This window comes from Lissotriton vulgaris, chromosome 7 (assembly GCF_964263255.1).
Source record: "Lissotriton vulgaris chromosome 7, aLisVul1.2, whole genome shotgun sequence".
NCBI lineage: Eukaryota > Metazoa > Chordata > Amphibia > Caudata > Salamandridae > Lissotriton > Lissotriton vulgaris.
Window position 1 is genome coordinate 1,486,331,996 of NC_141695.1, and position 20,380 is coordinate 1,486,352,375.

The window sequence follows — 20,380 nt, forward strand, 5'->3', positions numbered from 1 at the left end:
AAAAAAATGCTTTTCTCGACATACATGCAGCTACACTTTGGGCTTGCCCTACTCCGTGCTGTGCTCTTCTCTCCCTATGCTGTGACGCCGGACCGACCGCCATATTCCGCCTGTCACTGCTAGTTTTTAAATGCTTCTATCAACATGCATGCAGCTACACGCTGCACTCCCTGCGGTGGCCTACTCCGTGCGGGGCCCTCCCCAAAGCATTACCTCATGTTGCTGTTTTAAAAAAAATGCTTTTCTCAACATACTTGCAGCTACACGCTGCAATTCGTGCGGGAGGGCACAGCACGAAGTGCAGCGCGTAACTGCATTTATGTCGAGAAAAGCATTTTTTTGACCCGCCGCCATTCACAGCACTCCGTGCTGTCCTCTTCTCCACCATTACGTCAGATTGCATTTTTTACATGCTTTTCTCAACAGAAATGCAGCTACGCGCTGCCCTCCGTGCAGTGCCCACTACCACCATTGCCTTATGTTGCTGGTTTACAATAAAAAATGCTTCTGTTGACATAGCTGCAATTACGCGCTGCACTCAGTGCTCAATTATATAGCTGTGGTGGCCCAATTTGTTAAAAATGATGTGCCATGCGTGATCAACCACATTGTTTATCGGACTATTCTGTGTAAAAGAGCAGCACTGTAATATTGGCTAACTCTTCATATTGTACGGGCCATATCTACATGCAGGGTGTGGCGTAACAGCTAGGGCGGCCGACTCTGAAGCGGAGGAAGCGGGTTCAAGTCTGGTGGGAGGCTCAATCATCCTGGAATTCTGGGCGAATCACTTAATCCTTAATCAATTAATTACCTAATTCCAGTTGCTAATGCAAAGACGTGTGAGATCAGTTTTTAATTACTTATATAGCTTATTATTACTTATTATTTGCAGAAAGTATGCGAGTTACTATTTGGAAACACTTCCGCAGTGATAAAAGTAAAAAGGCTGTTATCTGTCTGTCGCAAAGCCCAACAGGAAACAATTGCACAAGTTCTAAAATTAGAAGCAACTAAATATAAACCTGCTGTGCTCCTATATTGCTTCCATCCTGTCTACCCACAGTCTTCTGTCCTTTTTGTTCTCCCTCTCCACCCAGGTTAACTTCTACCCTTCTGTGCTCTCTGCCATATCCTGACCTCACAGTACTCTTGTGCTCTCTGCCCTATCCTGACTTCTGACTGCACTCTTGTGCTCGGTGCCCTATCCTGACTTCTTGCAGTACTGTCATGCTCTCTGCCACATAATTACGTGCAACATTATTACAAAGTACTCAATGCAACATACACTTCAAATCCCACTCAGTGCCACATAATTACACGCCACATAATTACACTGCACTCAATGCAACATACACTCCAAATCCCACTCAGTGCCACATAATTACATGCCACATAATTACACTGCACTCAATGCAACATACGCTCCAAATCACACTCACTGCCACATAATTACACGCCATATAATTACACTGCTCTCAATGCAACATACACTCCAAATACCACTCAGTGCCACATAATTACACACCACATATTTACACTGCACTCAATGCAACATACACTCCAAATACCACTCAGTACCCAACACACACAACCCCCCCACACACACAACCCCCCCACACACACACACAACCCCACACACACACACACAACCCGCCCACACACACACACAACCCCCCCCACACACACACACACACACACACACACAACCCCCCCACACACGTGTGCGATCACCCACAGGCAGCCATTCTATTTTTAATAACTGTGACAGGGTGATTTTCAGAAGCCGAAAAATCCCCACCACAGAAGCATCCCTGGGTTGCATTTTCCTCTGTTCTGCTGCAATACGCTTGTTTTTCTGATTTTTTTTCCTGAGCCCTCTTCTCTCTCACTCCATTTATGTCACGGGAGGAGGGGCAGATGGAGGAGCCGGTCCAGGAAGCGAGCTGCCAGGTACCCAGTGGAAAGCTAGGACAGGCAGAGAGGTGAGCGCGCGCCAGGCGGCCACCCTTGAAGACACTGCCCCCGCACCTCTGGCGTTCATCTCCCACTGTAATATACATGCATCACAGCGCTATGAAGTTGCTTCCATGGTTCACGATGGCACTATACGAAGCAAAAGAATACTTGGTGAATATTGAAATAACGCTTTAAAGGCGGTATGTCCTATTGATGGATATTTCTTGACAACCCCCCACACCCCTTCAGAAGCAATCCCACTGTCCTCATTTCCGGGTTGACAATGGGCAAAACTCCTTGTAAGCAAACGTTCCCATGGAGTCCGTGAACAACGTACCACCCACTTGCGACGTCTGAAAAAATACTTTCCGGTGGACCCCCCCAAAATGTGATGGGAGCATGATTTAAACTAGTGGTGCACCCGGCGCACCACTGCAAGCGATCTGGTTTCAATTATCGCGCCCATGTCTAGGCACGATAATTGAAAACAGATGTCGGTGTGCGGGTAACAGACGCCAATAGGCCATGGGCGGAGCAATGCGACCGTCTTTGGCCAATTGGTGCTGTTTTTCTAAAAAATACGCCCTCTAACTCCAATATCGTGGCTCGAAAAAAATCGCACACACACGAATGTGCGCGATTCTAGGGTTCGTTTTGGAACCCTCCACAAAACTGCTGCGCGGTGCAACGCAGGGCACGAGCCCTAAAAATCTGCACTTGGTTTACTGATTTGGACAAACCAATTATCTAACTATGCATGGTCATTTTGACTTTTTTCTATAAAACCAGCTATTTACTTCACCCAATGGTCTCTCCTAGAGCTGTCCCTCGGGTTGCGGTGTAGTCACCTTAAACCCAAATGGCCACAACATTTTTTTAATAGATATTCAAAAACAAACAAAGCTGGTTCTCAGACAACAAATTACTTCCAAGAGTTTCTTCAACTTAGTCTACGTGCTTGGATATTAGGCTCTGGACAAATAGTTTTATATATATATATTTTGAAGACTGCTCGCTGATAGTTGCCTTTGATAATGGGTGTACTAAAAAGGTTGGACAAACTGAGATTCACACTACAAAACTTTATAGCAAAACAATAATGTCTTACATGGCCAGGTTATTTGCTATCCCCCAGGCTAAGAACAGTTTGATTTGTATCCAATGACTGTACCGCAAACACTCCATCCAATGCAACCGAACTGTCGTTCCTGCAGTTACCAGGCCTGAAGTTGAACTGATGCATACGATTTACTGGCATGCACTGCCCACGAACAGAGAGGCCCAACACTACAGAGCACCCAAAAAGGCATAGATCTGGTACAGAGCTCCCCACCCAGTAACACCCGGGGCAAATTCCATTAATTAAGAAGATATAAAGAGAGCCGCTTAGAGACAGACACAAAGTAGCTAATATCTTGCTACAGACCTCAGAGTGTGCTCGAGATGCATTTCCATTTGGCGTAGTAAAGAGACGGACCCGGTCTGTGTGTTTATTCGTCAGCGCCCTCTTTGTGATGAATTTCTTTTGGGGGGCTTGACTAGCGATTCCAAACTTGCATCTCTGATCGATGTGGAAGCACGCTTTAACGTTACAAGTAGTTGTGTTTTAGAAAACGCAGGTGATATTTCGACTTTTTTTATAAAGTGTGGTTTTGCGATACTCTTTGCACTAAATTTCCCTCTGCCATTTGTAATCATTTGTTTGTTTCTGGGGACGAGCAGTATTGTAGGGTTCTTCCCAATTTATGAGTTCCATTGATACCTTCCACTTGCCCCTATATGCATTCTCTTGAAGTATTCCCTTACTTTGGGTCTCTTTGCCCCAACTAATCGGTGTCTCCATTACATACACTAGTTTGTCCTCATGATGACCATGTACTAAATCATTGTGTTTAAAGGTTGAAACGTCGACATTAATATATGTGTAGAGTGTCCAGGGCACAGCTCAGAAGACCACATGTTCTACGCCATGATGCTCCTCTCTACAACGTGACTTCAATCTACAGCCCAGCTGCAGATTAGATGAAACACAGAACTTTACATTCTGCAGAGAGCTGCCTCAGAATCAGGAGCTCACAGTGCCAGCAGTCTGACCTCTTCGGACTGGCAGATGTCTGTATCACATCACAGTCTGCAGTGAAAGTGGCTCCACAGACTGCTGCTACAGCAACCAGGTTGAGCAGCAGTAGGTACTATTTTCCCAGCACTGTCCAGTGACTCAGTTGGTAAGTCAAAGACAACACGTTGTTTATTGTACCTGCTGGAAAGAGATCAGAGTTTTTTCTAGTACAAGTTGTGGCTCACCAGCAGCGCAGAGTGTTAGTGTGCATCCTGAAAAGAAGGTGTATCATGCATTGCACAGAACCCATGCATTCTTATTAGTAAAGCCAAACCCAACCACTGTGGCATGTTTAAAATTCTGATTTTGTGCTTCTCCAGACCAAATGCTCTAACAATATACTGCCTACTAATACGGCTGACATGTGATTCCTACACTTTGCAATCCTCATTGTCTGATGTCACATTTCCAAGACTGATTTAGACAGGCTGGAGCCGTGGTGATGGACATTTTGCGATTCTGACAATGTTGCGATCCTGGGACGGTTTAAACAGCAGACATTATACCCTACTGTATTCATGTTCAACCACTTACCGTGAAGCAAGCAGTTAATCTCACTGGGGGCCATGACTCTGGTATGCACAGACAAGCATCTGTAAATAATGGGGTAGCAATTAGAATACCTTCTGCTACTTGCAGGTGTCTTCAAGGCACACTGAAGGTCTGTTACAATGTGCAACCTAAACCGAATTTATTACAAGGTACGTTTTCTCACCTCTCGGATCAAGCACACGAAATGCAACTATCATATCCTAAACCTGCTGTAGATAAACTGCTTCCTCGCATGCCTTGTTACTACGAGAGCGCCATTGTGAATCGCGCATTTGTTGTATTTTGACCGTCTTTCTTCAACGGGCTGCAAAGGCCTGTCTTTTCTAGCCAGCACGGGAAGATTACAGAGTTAGAACATCAAGAACACAAATGTCAGCGGGGGCCACTATGAACTGGAATGGTGTAAAGAAAACGGCAGTACATTCAGAGGGAACTGGAACCTGCATTGGTTTTCATATATGTGTGATAATGACATGCCCCATTCTGTTCCACATAAATACCCAGTTGATTCTACCAACAGAACCGTGGGGTAATTTCTGTACGCTTTATTGCATGCCCCCTACGTAATTAAGGACAAAAGGTTCACTACCATTTTATGATTTATGGTGTTCGTGCCTGTATGACAACCCTGCTCTAAAAAGGTAAAAAAAAATTAAAAACTATTTCAGCGCTGGAAGGCTGAAAAAAGTTTAGGCAGTTGGAAAAAAAGGACACGACTCCACTAATTTAATACCAGAGTGATGGATATACTTATGCAAATTTGCAATGTATTTTCTCTCGCCCTATCTCTCTCCGCGAAATGTAACACTAAGTTAATGTTCCTCGGCGATAAGCAGAAGCCCACAGTGGTCTGGTTAATGGCTTCGGTATTAGCTGGCCCAAACGATGCATACAAACACAAGCGTCTCTGTGGGCTGTGAGCAAGATTTATGGCGCAGGGTCCGGCTGGAGCTGTAAACAAGGAGAAAGGGCACAACTCGGCTGCTCTGCGCCACTTCCTACTTCAGGGGAGCTTTTAAAAACAAGACAAGTAACAGATGGCCCACCCTAAAGATAAGAAAATGCTTCACTACAGCCGTGAAGCAGACAATCCTGTCCGAATGGGCCTTCTAAAAAAGAGAAAGGGCAGCGACAAAAACAGTGACGCAAGCCAATGGAAATGAGGGGCGGGGCTTCGAGCCCCCTTCTAAAATCTCTTCTCTAAGTATAGGTCTCGCCCAGCGAGCAACGCATGTGCTGAAACGCTAGGCGAGACCTAAAAACTAAGCTTCACTCCTGCAGTGGTTGGGTTGGGCGGGGGTCATAGATGGATAAAATATTAAAGGCTGAGACTTTCTGAGCCCTATAACCATTCTGCATGAACGCTTGATTGCTGGTCTAGCCGCGGCACTCAAGTCCAAGAGAACCAAGACTAGCACATACATGAACAGAAACAGTGTAAAGCCACATCCATCAGCCAAAGCAGCTGGAGAACCTAGGAGCCCACTGTACTTGAGAATCTATACAGAAAATTTAATTTTTTGTTACATCTGCTGTACTGCCTTCAACACTTAGTAACTGATCCAGCGCTTCTAATGAAAAACTCTCACAAACGCTACTCATCTCCACAATCCTCACCATTAATCATGAATCACTAACAAGGCCCATAGACTAACGAGACAATTTTTGAGCGACTGAATCATGAGACCTAATTAATCAGAACTATTCACAAACTATTTACAACATTATATACAACTGCAGTTTATCATTTCTTACCATGGTTTTTTAATCATATGACATTTAATTAAGTCACTAAGGCGAATGGATCTAATAATGATAACTAGACCATGAATAAACAAGACCATCTTGTCGTTTCAAAAATCTAATTTTATTAGCTTTATTTATTCAAAGAAAGAGCATTTTATTCAAAAATCATTAATTTATTAGCAAAGTGAAAGCATCATTCAAGGAAAAGGCTTATTAGACTGACATTTTAAAGGCAAATCAAATAGCATGAATTAAAGCAAAATATAAGTTTCCATTCCCTAAATTCTATCTCTGTCTAAAAACTCTCTTCACCTAAAAGAATATTCATTAAAGACTGCTGTCCTTACGTACGCCAAAGAGTCCAACAGCACGTCACGCCCTTCAGGAATCAGAAAACGAGGAGAGATTCCCTCCTCCCCGTGAGCCAGGTTTTATACCTTTCTAACTAGCTAAAGTAACTAAATTCTGCATTCTTATCCATAAATCCAAACTTGTCATTGGCTGAGCCGTGTCAGTCCACCAGCATGTCGTAACTATCTCCAGACCAAGAACGGGTTTTTCTTTAGCCCTATTGTCTTTTGCTTACATGTCATTTCGCTTCCTCAAAATTGTAACCAAGTTCGAGCTACAGTTCATGACTTCCTTGCCTTGGCAATCCTGCCACTTCCTGTCCTTGGACAAACTGCATGAGCACATTATGCACAACTTATTCAACAGCATTTTCTGACAAAATTGTCGACGTGGTAAAACTTTCCACTTCTCGTGTGTGCAAGGCTCCTCTCTGGACAGGTTTCAAAAACGCCATCTTTTGTAGGCCTAAAGGCTTCTCATGAAAACTAGCATTTAAACAAACACAAAACAGTAATTAATTAGAGAATTGAGACCCATTCTGTTACCCACCCCCTTTGCTAATTATTACCCCATTAATTTATGTTACCTAGCTAAGCACATAGAGCAGCATTTATATTAACCTTCTTCTTTTAGGCCATAAGGATTCTCCACGAGCTTTTGCCACAGAAAAGACATAACATTACATATGCACACGAATAGACACATACCATTAATTAACACCTTAGGTGCTGCGCACGTTCGGCGGCCGACGGCACCACTACCTCAGGAGTGCTGCCGTCGGCAGTTGAACGTTCTTATTGCACCTGCGCAATGGAACGTCCAGCACTGGAGCTGGACGTTCCATAGCTGCTAAGGTGTTAAACAGCCGCATTTAATACTGACAAAGACAATAGACAAGGTTAGTTTATTATTTTTCCACATACTTACAATTGCAACATAGAGCATAATAATTAGCCCCACATGTTTTTCTGTGTATATGCATTTTTAAAACTAATATTGATTAATAAATTCAACTCATGCTTACTAATAAAATTACGTTTGTTATGGAAGTTTAAGTATGAACAAAAACTTATTCAACAGCTCGCTCCATCAACTCCCTCATCTGGTGATTTCATGATCACCAAACCACACCCAAAAATTTTAGCAAAATTTTAACTATACTAACATGTTTTGAACATTCACTGTATTAGTTTTTCTAAACCTTTGATTCAGCAGTTTGTCTGCAACTCTCATATTGGGCTCTACGAAACTCTTCTATTTCTATTTCCTTCTCTCGTTCTTTTCTGAGCTTATAAATTCTTTTCTTTTCCTTTAAATATTTCTTTCTCTTGTGTATCATGCAACTAATGTTTAGCAAAAGTGTCACTATAACTATAACTATTACAGGATAAAGTATTTTACCAATGATTGAACTACCAATCTCTTGAAACCAGTTTCTGATTGCTGCAAATCTTTTACTCAAACGTTCTGAAAAATTATCATCTTCTAAGGGTTTTATCTCAGAATGTAATTCAGTAATATTTCTGATAAACATCTCTATGTTCTGGCTCTTATCTGAAATATATGTACAGCAATGCTGGACATGTAAAATTCCACAAACTCCTCCTTCCTTCGCGAGCAGAATGTCTAGAGCAAGACGGTTCTGCATAACCATTGATCTCATAGCAATGAGCTCTGTATCAACTAATTGAAATCCCCTTGCATTATCTGTTGACAATCTGTCGACAATTGTAGACACTTTTCTGATTTTATTTGCATTCAGGGTTATTCCCACCATAGGTATAATTGCACCAAATATATCTCCCAATATTTCTGAAAAACTTTCCCTCCTGAACCTATTCAGGTGTTTGCCAATTTCAAATGAGCCTTCTGAATTTCTATCTATGTGAAAAATCTTTGGAAAAACTAAACCAATATAGCAAGTCCCATACCAGTGGTCTGGGAGACTGAAGTAAGCTTTGTTCCCACAAACAAAATAAATTCCAGGAAAAATTGGATCTTGGTCTCCTTTAAATCCCCACCCTCCTAAGATACGATAGGTATCTTCACATTGACTAGCACCCACAAAATAGTTATCGAATTGAGTGTTCTCTCCTTATGCACAGTTTTCCACTAACAGGTTTATCTATGTGTATTGCAACATTTTCCTTTCTACCATTATTTTCATTCTCCCTCTGCCAAAACTTAGATTTGGTTTGTTTCAGCATCGTTTCTTTTTATAAATCGCTCTGCTCTCTTCAACCATGTTTAAAAGAGACTTTTCTTCCGTTCTCAATTTGCACGTTAAATTGTTCCTAAAAGCGTACTCGTATGTAAGTTCATTAGTCGCTATAAAAAATTCCCTCATCTGTTTAGCATGTTTCAGTTTATTTAGACTATTGTCAATCTTTAAATTTGCAAAAATCTCATCATAATCAGAGTAATAATACTCCAGATGTCCAGTTTTATAAAACAAACTAGCTATTACACTACAAGTAATGCCATAAGTGAGAGGAAGCATATTATAGGTTACTTCTTCCGAAACAGAAGCAGGTAGTTTCACACAGATGTAACAATCTTTCACATTCATTACCTTAACATATTCAGATAAAAGCCTAGAAAAAGTATTACTAGAAAAATCACCAACAGATCTATCTTGGTGGATCTCTGGTTTGTGCTCAATGACTCTATTAGTCTTATCTACTACATCATGAATAACTTGTTTAGCTTCAACTTTACTAGTCATATTAGCTTTGTACATTTCTTTGTCAATTCCAAAAGGGAAAATGACCGCTAAAATTAGCCAAACCAAAATTATTAAAATCACACAAATAGAAGACATTTTGCAACATCTTCTTAAAATAGAGCATCTTGAATTATTGTTAGAATTAGGCATCTTTTACTTGAGACAAGAGCCTTTCAGAAAAAACAAAACAAAAATGTAACCCCTTCCATGCTGATGACGGCCCCCATCCGTCATGCATCACGGTGCTCGTGTGCTCATGACGGCTGGGGGCCGTCATAAAGCCATTCATTCTTTACAAGCCTAGCACACGAGCAGAATCGGCCCAGCATGGAAGGGGTTAAAAATCACTAAATATACACTCCCCTTATTTACTTTTTTTTTTAAAGAATCCTCTAACAACTTTTCTTCAACCTTACGTCTTACATCAATGTGTTTTTCCAGCTAACACAATTTCTTCGACCTTGTGTCACCTAACACAATTTCTTCGACCTTATGTCACCTACAACCTTTAACCTTATATGAAAACAAATTTAATCAATGTCACTTGTGTCATTTATATCTTCTTGGCTACTACTGCTCACTCCCACTGGTGGAATAATTATGTAGGTCCACTCAGGTGACTTATACTTTTGATTAGGCTTTAACGCTCTCTTTGTTCTACTGCTAATCACTTCTATTTTCATTCCTGCTTGATTTTTCTTGTCTAAATCACTTTTCTGACTTGAAATCTCATTAATCTGTTCTTTTGATTTATTCACTAATTTGAATTTCAGGCCCTCATTTTCATTTGGCCAATTATCTCCTTTTCTTGGGAGTTTCTTCTTTGGCTCAGTTTGATTGCACTCAACTCTCCAGGCTCTTTTTCTTGATTTTCTCACATTACTTTCATCTGTTTCACTCTCTGTGATATCAGCTTTAGATTCAGGCACTTCTTTACTCGGCAGTTTCACTCTGTTAGGAACATCATTCTTATAGCTGGTACTTGGTAATTCGTCGTCTTCTTCTTCAATTACTTCCAATCCACCAGTTTCAGAATTTTCGTTCCTTCTTCCAAAGCTTCTAGTCCGCTTTTCAATACTCTCCTGATCTTGATTCACTTCTTGATCAGACTCTTTCTGCTTCTTTTTCTAGCAAATCTTCTTCATTTTCAAAGTCTGCTATCACAATTTCTAGATCTTTTTCATTCAATGCCTCATTTGCATTTGAATCTTCCAGATGTCAACTTTCTTGTCGTTCTTCAGGATTTGGATTTCTTTCAGGTTCTTCTTCAGAATCTGAATCAGTTGTTGCATCACCTTCTTAGTCAGGATTCTCAGGTGGTGGTACTCGAATGGTATGACTTGCATGTATCCACCTTTTCAGACCTCTACACTTTACTGCATTTGTTGTGACAAGAATCACCTGTCTTGCTTTCTGCCACCTGGGTACCAGACAATTTCTCCTTCGATGAACTTTTGTCCTCACCCAATTTCCTGGCAAAAGATCATGAGCCTGTTATTTTTCCTTTGTAAGTACTTCAGTTCCTACCTGATGGAACACAGAAGTCACCACGTCAGAAAGGTTTTTACAATAGTCCATAATTGCACTATCATTTATACTTAGTACTTTATCAACTGGAACAATGCTGGTCTCATTACTCTGGCCATCAATATTTCATGTGGGCTTAAACCAGTTTTTCTATCTGGAGTACTTCTCAAAGACATCCAGACAAGTGGAAGTGCATCTGTCCACTTCATTCCTGTAGCCAAACACATTTTCGCAAGCCTATTCTTGATTGTACCATTGACTTGCTCAACAACACCTGATGCTTCTGGTCTGTAAGCACAGTGTAGCTTTTGTTTTATACAGAGTGCTTCACAAATCATCTGTAACAGTCTGTTTTCAAAATGTGTGCCACGATCAGTTTCGACCGTCACCGGAAATCCATACCTAGGTATGATTTCTCTCAAAAGCAATTTTGCCACAGTAACTGAATCATTATGACGAGTCGGGAACGCTTCCACCCACCTTGAAAACAGACAGATTATCACCAAGACATATCTTAATCTGTTATGTGGAGGCATATCAATGAAATCCATCTGTAACCTTGTAAAAGGAACACCCTCCCGTCCTATGGTTCCCAAGCTTACAACTGTTTTTCTGTTTATATTGATCTTTTGGCAGATCAAGCATCTCTGGCAAAATGATTCTGCGATTATCCTGAATTTTGGATTATACCATGTCTGTCTAAACAACCTAATCATTGAATCTCTTCCTAAATGTCCTGGACCATGGTACATTCAGGCCATGTCAGCAATCATACAGTTTGGCATTACTGGTCTGTCATCTTTGTAAACCCAAATTTCATCTTCTTCTCGCTGTCTGCAACCTGCTTTTAAACATGTGTCTTTTTCCTCATCATCTGCCTCATCTTGTAAATCTTTCACTCCTGGCCATGTTTCAACTACAGAGGTTAGCATAAGTGAGTTCAAAACATGTTCATTGTCTTTTTCCCGATTAATGGACATATTATTCTTCTTCACGCAAAACGTTGCGATTTCATCAGCATATGCACTACCCTTCGTCATATAGTCATCCCCCTTCTTGTGTGCTGTACATTTTACCACAGCAATTTTCTCTGGCAGCTGAATGCCATCGATCAGCCTTTTGATCAATTTTGCATTTCTGATCGGTGTTCCCGCAGAAGTTAAATAACCTCTTCGAGACCAGAGTTGGGCATAGTCATGGACTACGCCATACCCATACTGACTATCAGTCACTATGGTAATTTTCAACCCTGTTGCTCTTTCACATGCACAAATCAAAGCAATCAATTCTGCTATTTGAGCTGAACGAATTCCTTTGAGACAAGAAGCTTCAACCACATCTGCAACTGTACAGACTGAGTATGCTGCACTCAGAATGCCTTCATCTGTCCTCAAGCATGAACCATCAACAAAATAAACAAAATCTGATTCAGTCAGCGGAACATCTTTAATGTCCTGCCTAGGTTTGGTGCAATATTCTAAAACATCCAGACATTCATGATCAATGTCATTTTCATTTCTGATTTCTGTCACAGTACCATCAGGCAACAATGTGGAAGGATTTAAATTCACACATCTCGCAATAGATACGTTATCTGATCCCAGAATAACTTTTTCATATTTTGTCAATCTGTTACTCGTCAAATGTTGAGTTTTGCTTCTGGTAAGGAGAATCTCAACTGAATGGGGCACATATACATTTACAGGAAACCCCATTATTATCCCTTCACTTTGTTCCAGACTCACACTTGTTGCAGCCACTGCTTTTAAGCAACCTGGTAATGCTTTTGCAACAGGATCAAAAACAGCTGAGAAATAGGCTATAGGCTTTCTCAGTTTCCCATGTCTTTGAATCAAAACTGATAATGCACATCCTTCCCTTTCACTGCAATACAGCTCAAATTCCTTCTCATAATCTGGCATTCCCAATGCTGGAGCTTCACACAAACTTCTTTTTAACTGCTCAAAAGCCTCTAACTCAGTTTCTGTTAAGGTAATCAGGTCTTTTATGTCTGCTTTTGTCAGACTCTGCAATGGTTTCGCAATCACTGAAAATCCGCTACTCCATTGACGACAATAACCTACCATTCCTAGAAACATTCTGACGGGTCTCTGTGTTTTTGGAGGTTGCATTGCTTGGATCATTTTTATTCTTTCAATTGTCACTTGCCTAATTCCTTTTGCAATCCTGTGCCCAAGATATTTTACTTCTTGTTTACAAAACTGTAATTTTGCAGGAGACACTTTATGTCCCTCATCTGCCAAATGATTCAAAAGAGTAATGGTATCTGTCACACAGTTGTCTCGTGTTTTTGCAGCAACAAGGAGATCATCAATGTATTGCACTAATGTCGATTTTCCAGGCAAATCTAGATTTTCCAAGGATTTCTTTAGCAACTGGTTAAAAATAGATGGACTTTCTGTATACCCTTGAGGGATACGACACCATGCTAGAATACGCTCTTGGAATCTGAACGCAAATATTTGTTGACTTTCTGGATGTAATGGAACAGTAAAGAATGCATTACAAAGGTCTATAACTGTATACCATTCTGCATCATGCGGAATCTGATATAGAATTACCGCTGGGTTTGGTACGACTGGGCAACATAGGACAACTATTTGATTAACCTTTCTCAGGTCCTGAACAATCCTGAAAGTTCCGTTTGGCTTTTTGATTCCCATAATTGGTGAATTACATGGACTTCTCTCAATTTCTTTTAAAACACCTTGTTTTATACATTTTTCAATTACAGGTATGACACCTTCAATGACTTCTGCTTTCATTTTATACTGAGGAATGTTGGGATAATTTGCTCCTTGTCTCACTGTTATTTTTACTGGGTCTACATGTTTCATTAAACCCATTTCGGCTCCAGATAAATCCCAAATTTTTGTATTGACTGTCTCTTAATTCTTCAGGTAAATCATTTTTGTCAAAAGCAGGAAATAATTTACTTTCTTCTGCTTCAACCATTAACATTGTTAATTTATAAAGGCCATCTTCTTCTTCTGGAGTTTGAAGCTCAATACCATCCAGTGAGCAATATATTTTGCAATTCATTTTACAAAGGATGTCCCTTCCTAACAAGTTTACAGGACTACTATCACAGACTACAAATCTATGTTTGTCTTTAAATTTACCAATTTCAACTTTAACTGGTTCTGTTAAATCTGTTTAAATCTGTTGAATAGCTACGCCAACTACTTGGATGGTGTCCCCAGAGAGAGGTAGGTTTTCCATTTCCACTGATCTAACAGTAGAACGGGTAGCACCTGTGTCCACTAGAAAAGTGATTTCTACATCATTCACTTTACCATTTACAAACGGACCAGACTGATCTACCTCAAGAGTGGCTCCAAGCACACACTCTTCCTCCTCTCTCAGGCACTGTCATAAGTAATCCTCAGATTCGCTTCCATCATTTTCTTTCAACCAATATTGTTGGGAAACATTCGACACATTCACTCTTGGCGATCTGTTTACCTGTTCACCTCCGCAGAATCCTGTTTCTGTATTGTATCTCTGCACATTAACACAATTTGGAAGTGGCGGTTGTGGAATCTGACTGCTGATTCACTACCTGTCGCTGTAGCTGTTGCTGCTGATTTCTCATTCTGCATCTGTGGATTTAATGAAGTATCTTTAAAATTTCTGGGCGGATTCTTACATTCACGCTTCCAGTGTCCAATTTCGCAGCAATTAAAACATAGGAGTTTCTGCTTTAATTCTTCAATATTACCCATCAATTTTGGCTTATTAAAATTACCCTTAAATTTCCCTTGATTCTGGTGAACATTTTTATTTTCTAAAGTTGCAATTTGTTGTCCAGCTACTTTCACCTGTACCCACATTGCTTTTTCTTTCGGCTTCTTTTGTTTAGCATCTATCTCATCACTGCAGTATTTTGCTTTTCTCAGAATGTCATCAACTGTGAGTGATTGCCAACCAACTATTCCTGATCTGATCATCTCACCAATTTCAGGTCTCAAGCCATAAACAAATCTGTATATAAAATGGCTCATATCCTTTTCACTCAATTTCTCGTAACCACTGTATTGTTTAAATACCAGCAGTAGTCTTTCATAGAATGAATGTACTGATTCTTTTGGTTCCTGATTTGTTCTGTCAATTTTAACCCAATCTACTTCTTTTGGGGGAATCTTGTTTTTTAACCATACAATCATCTTATCACACAGATTTAAAACATCAGGTGAAGGTGCACCTGTTACTTTATCTCAAGCAGGTTCTTCTTTGGGCCAATCTATAGAAATTTTACATTCTGTCCAAAGATCTGAAGGAACAACAATGTCAAAGAATCCATCAAGATCAATCCACAGAACTTTTGAAACCTTAACAAATCTTTCTACCTGTCGATACCATTCCACAGGTTTTTCTCTCAGTCAGGGAAAATCATTTGTAAACAGCAAAATGTCCTGTCATGTCCATGGAACATGAACATACCCTCCACCAGCTATTTCTCTCATAGGAAACTCAGTTGCTATTTCCCCTCTCTCTTTTGTCTTCCTCTCTTTTCTTTGTCCATTTTACTCTCCATTTGCTTAATTCACCTAATCTTTTTAGAAACACTTAATTCTTTTATATGAATTATCCTTCCTGTGGTGTTCATGTTTTCGATATATTTTTCAGAGAAATCCACTCTGTAATGTTTCTGCAAATTTTTCTGTCTACTCAAATCTATTTCTAATTCAGCAGCCATTTCTTCTAACTGATCATATTTGGTTTTAGTTTTCCATTATATACTTTTACAAATAAACAATAATTCATCATCCTGATATAGCTTTAAACTGTCAGGTCCAATTGTGCCAATAATCAATTCCTCTAAATCCGCCTTCAATTTTGCAACATCAAGTAATTTAAATTCTGGGGGCTGTGGTGTCTGTGTTATATCTATTTTATTTATGCTCTTTTCTGAAGTTCCAGAATCAGATCCTGCAGGAGTTGGAGTTTGACCATTTGAAAAGCTTGGATTAAAAGTTAAATCTGGCATCTTTTTCTCTCTGTGAATTTCTGTTAAATCTGAATAAAATTTTTCAGCCACTTTCTGAATTTCTGCATTTAATGGGACAGTCAGAGCTGAATGTCTAATTTCTTTTTGATCAAAAACTGGAAGAACAAGTCCAATTGTTACTGGTACCGTTACTGCTTCCATGCCTTTTAGTTAACTGCTGTATTAATTCTTCTTTTGATCGAAGGTATTCTGCATTTGGTATATCCCCACATCTTTCTGTTCCCATTGCATTTCTTGGAATTCTGTTTCCTTGAACTGGAGTTTCAGCATAATTTCTACTTTCTCCAGATGTACTAGAATTAGTTCTTGTTTCTACTCTCTCAGGAAATTTTGCATTATTCTGATTTAATCTAAGTGGAGACATCATTAATTTCTCTAGGAGGAGCACTTGGAGAAGTTCCTTAAGGAATTCTCGGGGTTGACCATGAACAAACTGGTTGATAAGGTGGAGGTTTTGATTTTGTGATGTAAATCTCTTCTAAAACTGAATCTTCTAATTCACTATCTTCACCAATATTATTTTTCTTTGTAGAACTCTTTTGACCTGCTTCCTCACTAAATCTTGCTGGGTACAAACCACTGCACATTTCTGCTTGTCTCCAACGATGCATTCTATCTTCATGAGTTTCTCGATTAATGTCTAATCTAGTGCCTCTTGTTACACCTCTGTTTTCACGTTCTAATTCAAACATCTCATCCTCCCATTCAGCTAAAGCCTCAAGTTGTGTAGGTCTAGGTTTTGGCACGAGAGTCATCATTTTTTCTCTCAAGTTTTTCAACACCTTAATGTTAAATGACCCATCTTCCGGCCATGCCAGTACACCATCATTTGCGGTATATTCCATCCAATTCTCCATCCAAAGGCAAGTATGACAACCATATTCACCTGACATGTAAGCTGCGGGTGTTTTGTACTTATGAAGTAATCTTCCACCTCGCGTTGCAATTTTGTCACTTTTGAAAATATTTTTCAATTTCTGAAACCATGAAGGCTTCTTTTCCTCTTTCATGTAATAATAATCCATGTTTTTAAACAATTCGGCTTACTACAAAAAGATCGTAAATATTTTCTTGTATTCCGCTACACCAGCCAATCCGTGCGTGAAACTCACCAACAAGCCAATCAGGTTAAGCCACGTCACTACTCTGTTCAGCCAATGGGATTACTGAATTTCAGAATGAGCCAATCAGGTACAAGCCTGCCTAGTCACATGAGCCAATCAGTGCGCAAATACAGTGACGTATGCTAGTCAATCACAGCGCGAACCCTATGACGTATGCTGCAGCTGCAGCTTCGCGGTCCTCGCTCTGCTCTGAGACCGACACCTCCTTTACAAAATATTTTCAGAGCGCCATTTTTACAAAACTCTCAATGGAATTCGGTTAGTAATTTCACAAAAACAAACCATTTGTCTGTTTCGCTAAAATAAAGTGATAGCTTTTTCAATCATTCAAGTATTCTTTCACGTGAAATAGACGACGCTATTTTCACAGAATATTTAAATTCGTTGATAAAACAAGTAGTCACGTTCTACCCTTCTAACACATGCAATCATAAGGAAACAATCCCTAATCATTCATACATTAAATTTTTGGTAGGACTTTAACCCGCCAATAAAAATCCTCACTCGTCAGTAAGAATAGACAGCGCTTCCTGGAATGGATCTAATAATGATAACTAGACCATGAATAAACAAGACCATCTTGTTTCAAAAATCTAATTTTATTAACTTTATTTATTCAAAGAAAGAGCATTTTTATTCAAAAATCATTAATTTATTAGCAAAGTGAAAGCATCATTCAAGGAAAATATAAGTTTCCATTCCCTAAATTCTATCTCTCTGTCTAAAAACTCTCTTCACCTAAAAGAATATTCATTAAAGACTGCTGTCCTTACGTGCGCCAAAGATTCCAACAGCACGTCACCCCCTTCAGGAATCAGAAAACGAGGAAAGATTCCCTCCTCCCTGTGAGCCAGGTTTTATACCTTTCTAACTAGCTAAAGTAACTAAATTCTGCATTCTTTTCCATAAATCCAAACTTGTAATTGGCTGAGCCGTGTCAGTCCACCTGCATGTCGTAACTATCTCCAGACCAAGAACGGGTTTTTCTTTAGCCCTATTGTCTTTTGCTTACATGTCATTTCGCTTCCTCGAAATTGTAACCAAGTTCGAGCTACAGTTCATGACTTCCTTGCCTTGGCAATCCTGCCGCTTCCTGTCCTTGGACAAACTGCATGAGCACATTATGCACAACTTATTCAACAGCATTTTCTGACAAAATTGTCGACGTGGTAAACTTGCAGACACTTCTCGTGTCTGCAAGGCTCCTCTCTGGACAGGTTTCAAAAACGCCATCTTTTGTAGGCCTAAAGGTCTCTCACGAAAACTAGTATTTAAGCAAACACAAAACAGTAATTAATTAGAGAATTGAGACCCATTCTGTTACCCACCCCTTCGCTAAGTATTACCCCATTAATTTAGGTTACCTAGCTAAGCATATAGAGCAGCATTTATATTAACCTTCTTCTTCCTTAAGGCCATAAGGATTCTCCACAAACTTTTGCCACAGAAAAGACATAACATTACATATGCACACGAATAGGCACATGTCATTATTAAACAGCCGCATTTAATACTGACAAAGACAATAGACAAGGTTAGTTTATTATTTTTCCACATACTTGCAATTGCAACATAGAGCATAACAATTAGTCCCACATGTTTTTCTGTGTATATGCATTTTTAAAACTAATGTTGATTAATAAATTCAACTCATGCTTATTAATAAAATTACATTTGTTATGGAAGTTTAACTTCGCGACTATGAACAAAAACGTGTTCAACAGCTCGCTCCATCGTAACCTAATAACTGCGATCTGGAACAGTGTTTTCAATGAAAGCCTTACAAAATGCTTTGTAGTAAATGAAAAAATCTGCAGTACCTTATTTTCATATTCTGTGCCAATAAGATTATAAATATTTTGGTGCACACAGTAGGTTACCATTTAACCTTATTAATAGAGGAGTTGTAATTAAGTTTGTCAAGTTACTTTATATATCTATGTAATCAATTTAATTGCAAGGCAGTCAACTAAAAAGTACAGTAGATTCAATTTATTTGAAGGGTCTCCTGGATCTTTAAATTACAAAATCAAACATGTATGTCAAGCAACACTAATCTTAACTCTTTGGCAGATAAAAACGTATTTAAATGAGTGAAATCTCTGTCCACAGAACACCAACCCCGACTAAGTGGGAAGCAAATAGGATAAGTTGGAAATGGAAATGGTGCATACCAAAAGAGAACAATTCCCTCTTCATCGCTTCTATCCTCAAAGAAAGATCTGAAAATGCCATCTTTAAGCCTTTTATATCACATTTTACTACTAATGCTCTGCAAGAAAGGATCTTGATGTCTAATATTGAGATTGTGTACTTAAATGCATGCATGCATACCATACTATCTCCCTAGGAAAGAAGACAATTTTGTTACAGCATCAGTCATGTATCTAACTGTTGTCAGTCAGGTAATAAGTCAGTATAATCAGGGTAGTCACCCCACATGAAATGAGTGTGTCCCCACCACATTCATCCACAAGCCTAATTCATGTAAGCTCCAGAGAAGAGTAGAAGCACTGCAGGAGAAAGCAACTACAGCAGGTCACGGTGGGCCTACCTCAGGCCAAGCGCACAGCACAGCAAAGGAGTTTGTCTCACTTCTACAGCCTTACACACAAATACTGGAAGGGAACACCAGAGGAAATATAGTGCCCATGCAACAACCCTGTTAATGCCTGCGTATGACGGCAGCCTGTTGCGTTTGCAGTCAGCGGCAGGCACTCAGAAGACTTCCGTGTGGTCAGCCGCAGCAGCACTTCACATTCGCCAGAGCATTAAGGCATTCCTCAACAGTTTGGCAGCTCTGCTGCTTGTGCTTCACCTACATCTACATTTTAAAGGCACTCCAGCTCCGGAAGACCCCTGCCCCCCCCTCCTTCCTCCAACCATGTTTTAGCAGTGACAGCACATTCAGGTATCAAATGATACTGGGCCTTTACCCACAACTAAACGCTATTTGCAGTGTATTGGAGCTGCCTGCAGATTGCCAAACAATGAAAATGCTACTCTCAACTGCTCTGGTACTTCAATTTAAAATGGTCCATTATGCCAGTGCTAGTCTGATTGATACTGTAATTATATAAACTGCCCCTTCACTTCATTCTCAGAACATATGCTACATAATTTCAAGTTGTGGACACTGGGGGTTCTTGCACTAGAATCCACGATCTACCAATGTGATCACAAACACAAACTATACACAAAATCATTTGAAATTATCTTACAAAACTACACTCCAATCGTGCAGT

At 39.8% G+C, this 20,380-nt stretch overlaps 1 protein-coding gene across 3 annotated transcripts in view; it reads right to left on the reverse strand.

The window, feature by feature from the left end:
* Positions 1-20,380, reverse strand: part of ITCH (itchy E3 ubiquitin protein ligase) — a 1,274,207-nt gene that overhangs the window by 1,203,030 nt on the left and 50,797 nt on the right. The window contains exon 2 of one of the 3 annotated variants that reach the window (XM_086932292.1): positions 14,466-14,602. The exons of the other annotated variants lie outside the window; for them this stretch is intronic. The gene's annotated coding sequence lies outside the window, so the exon portion shown is untranslated. The remainder of the gene's footprint in view (positions 1-14,465; positions 14,603-20,380) is intronic. 3 annotated transcript variants of the gene reach the window in all.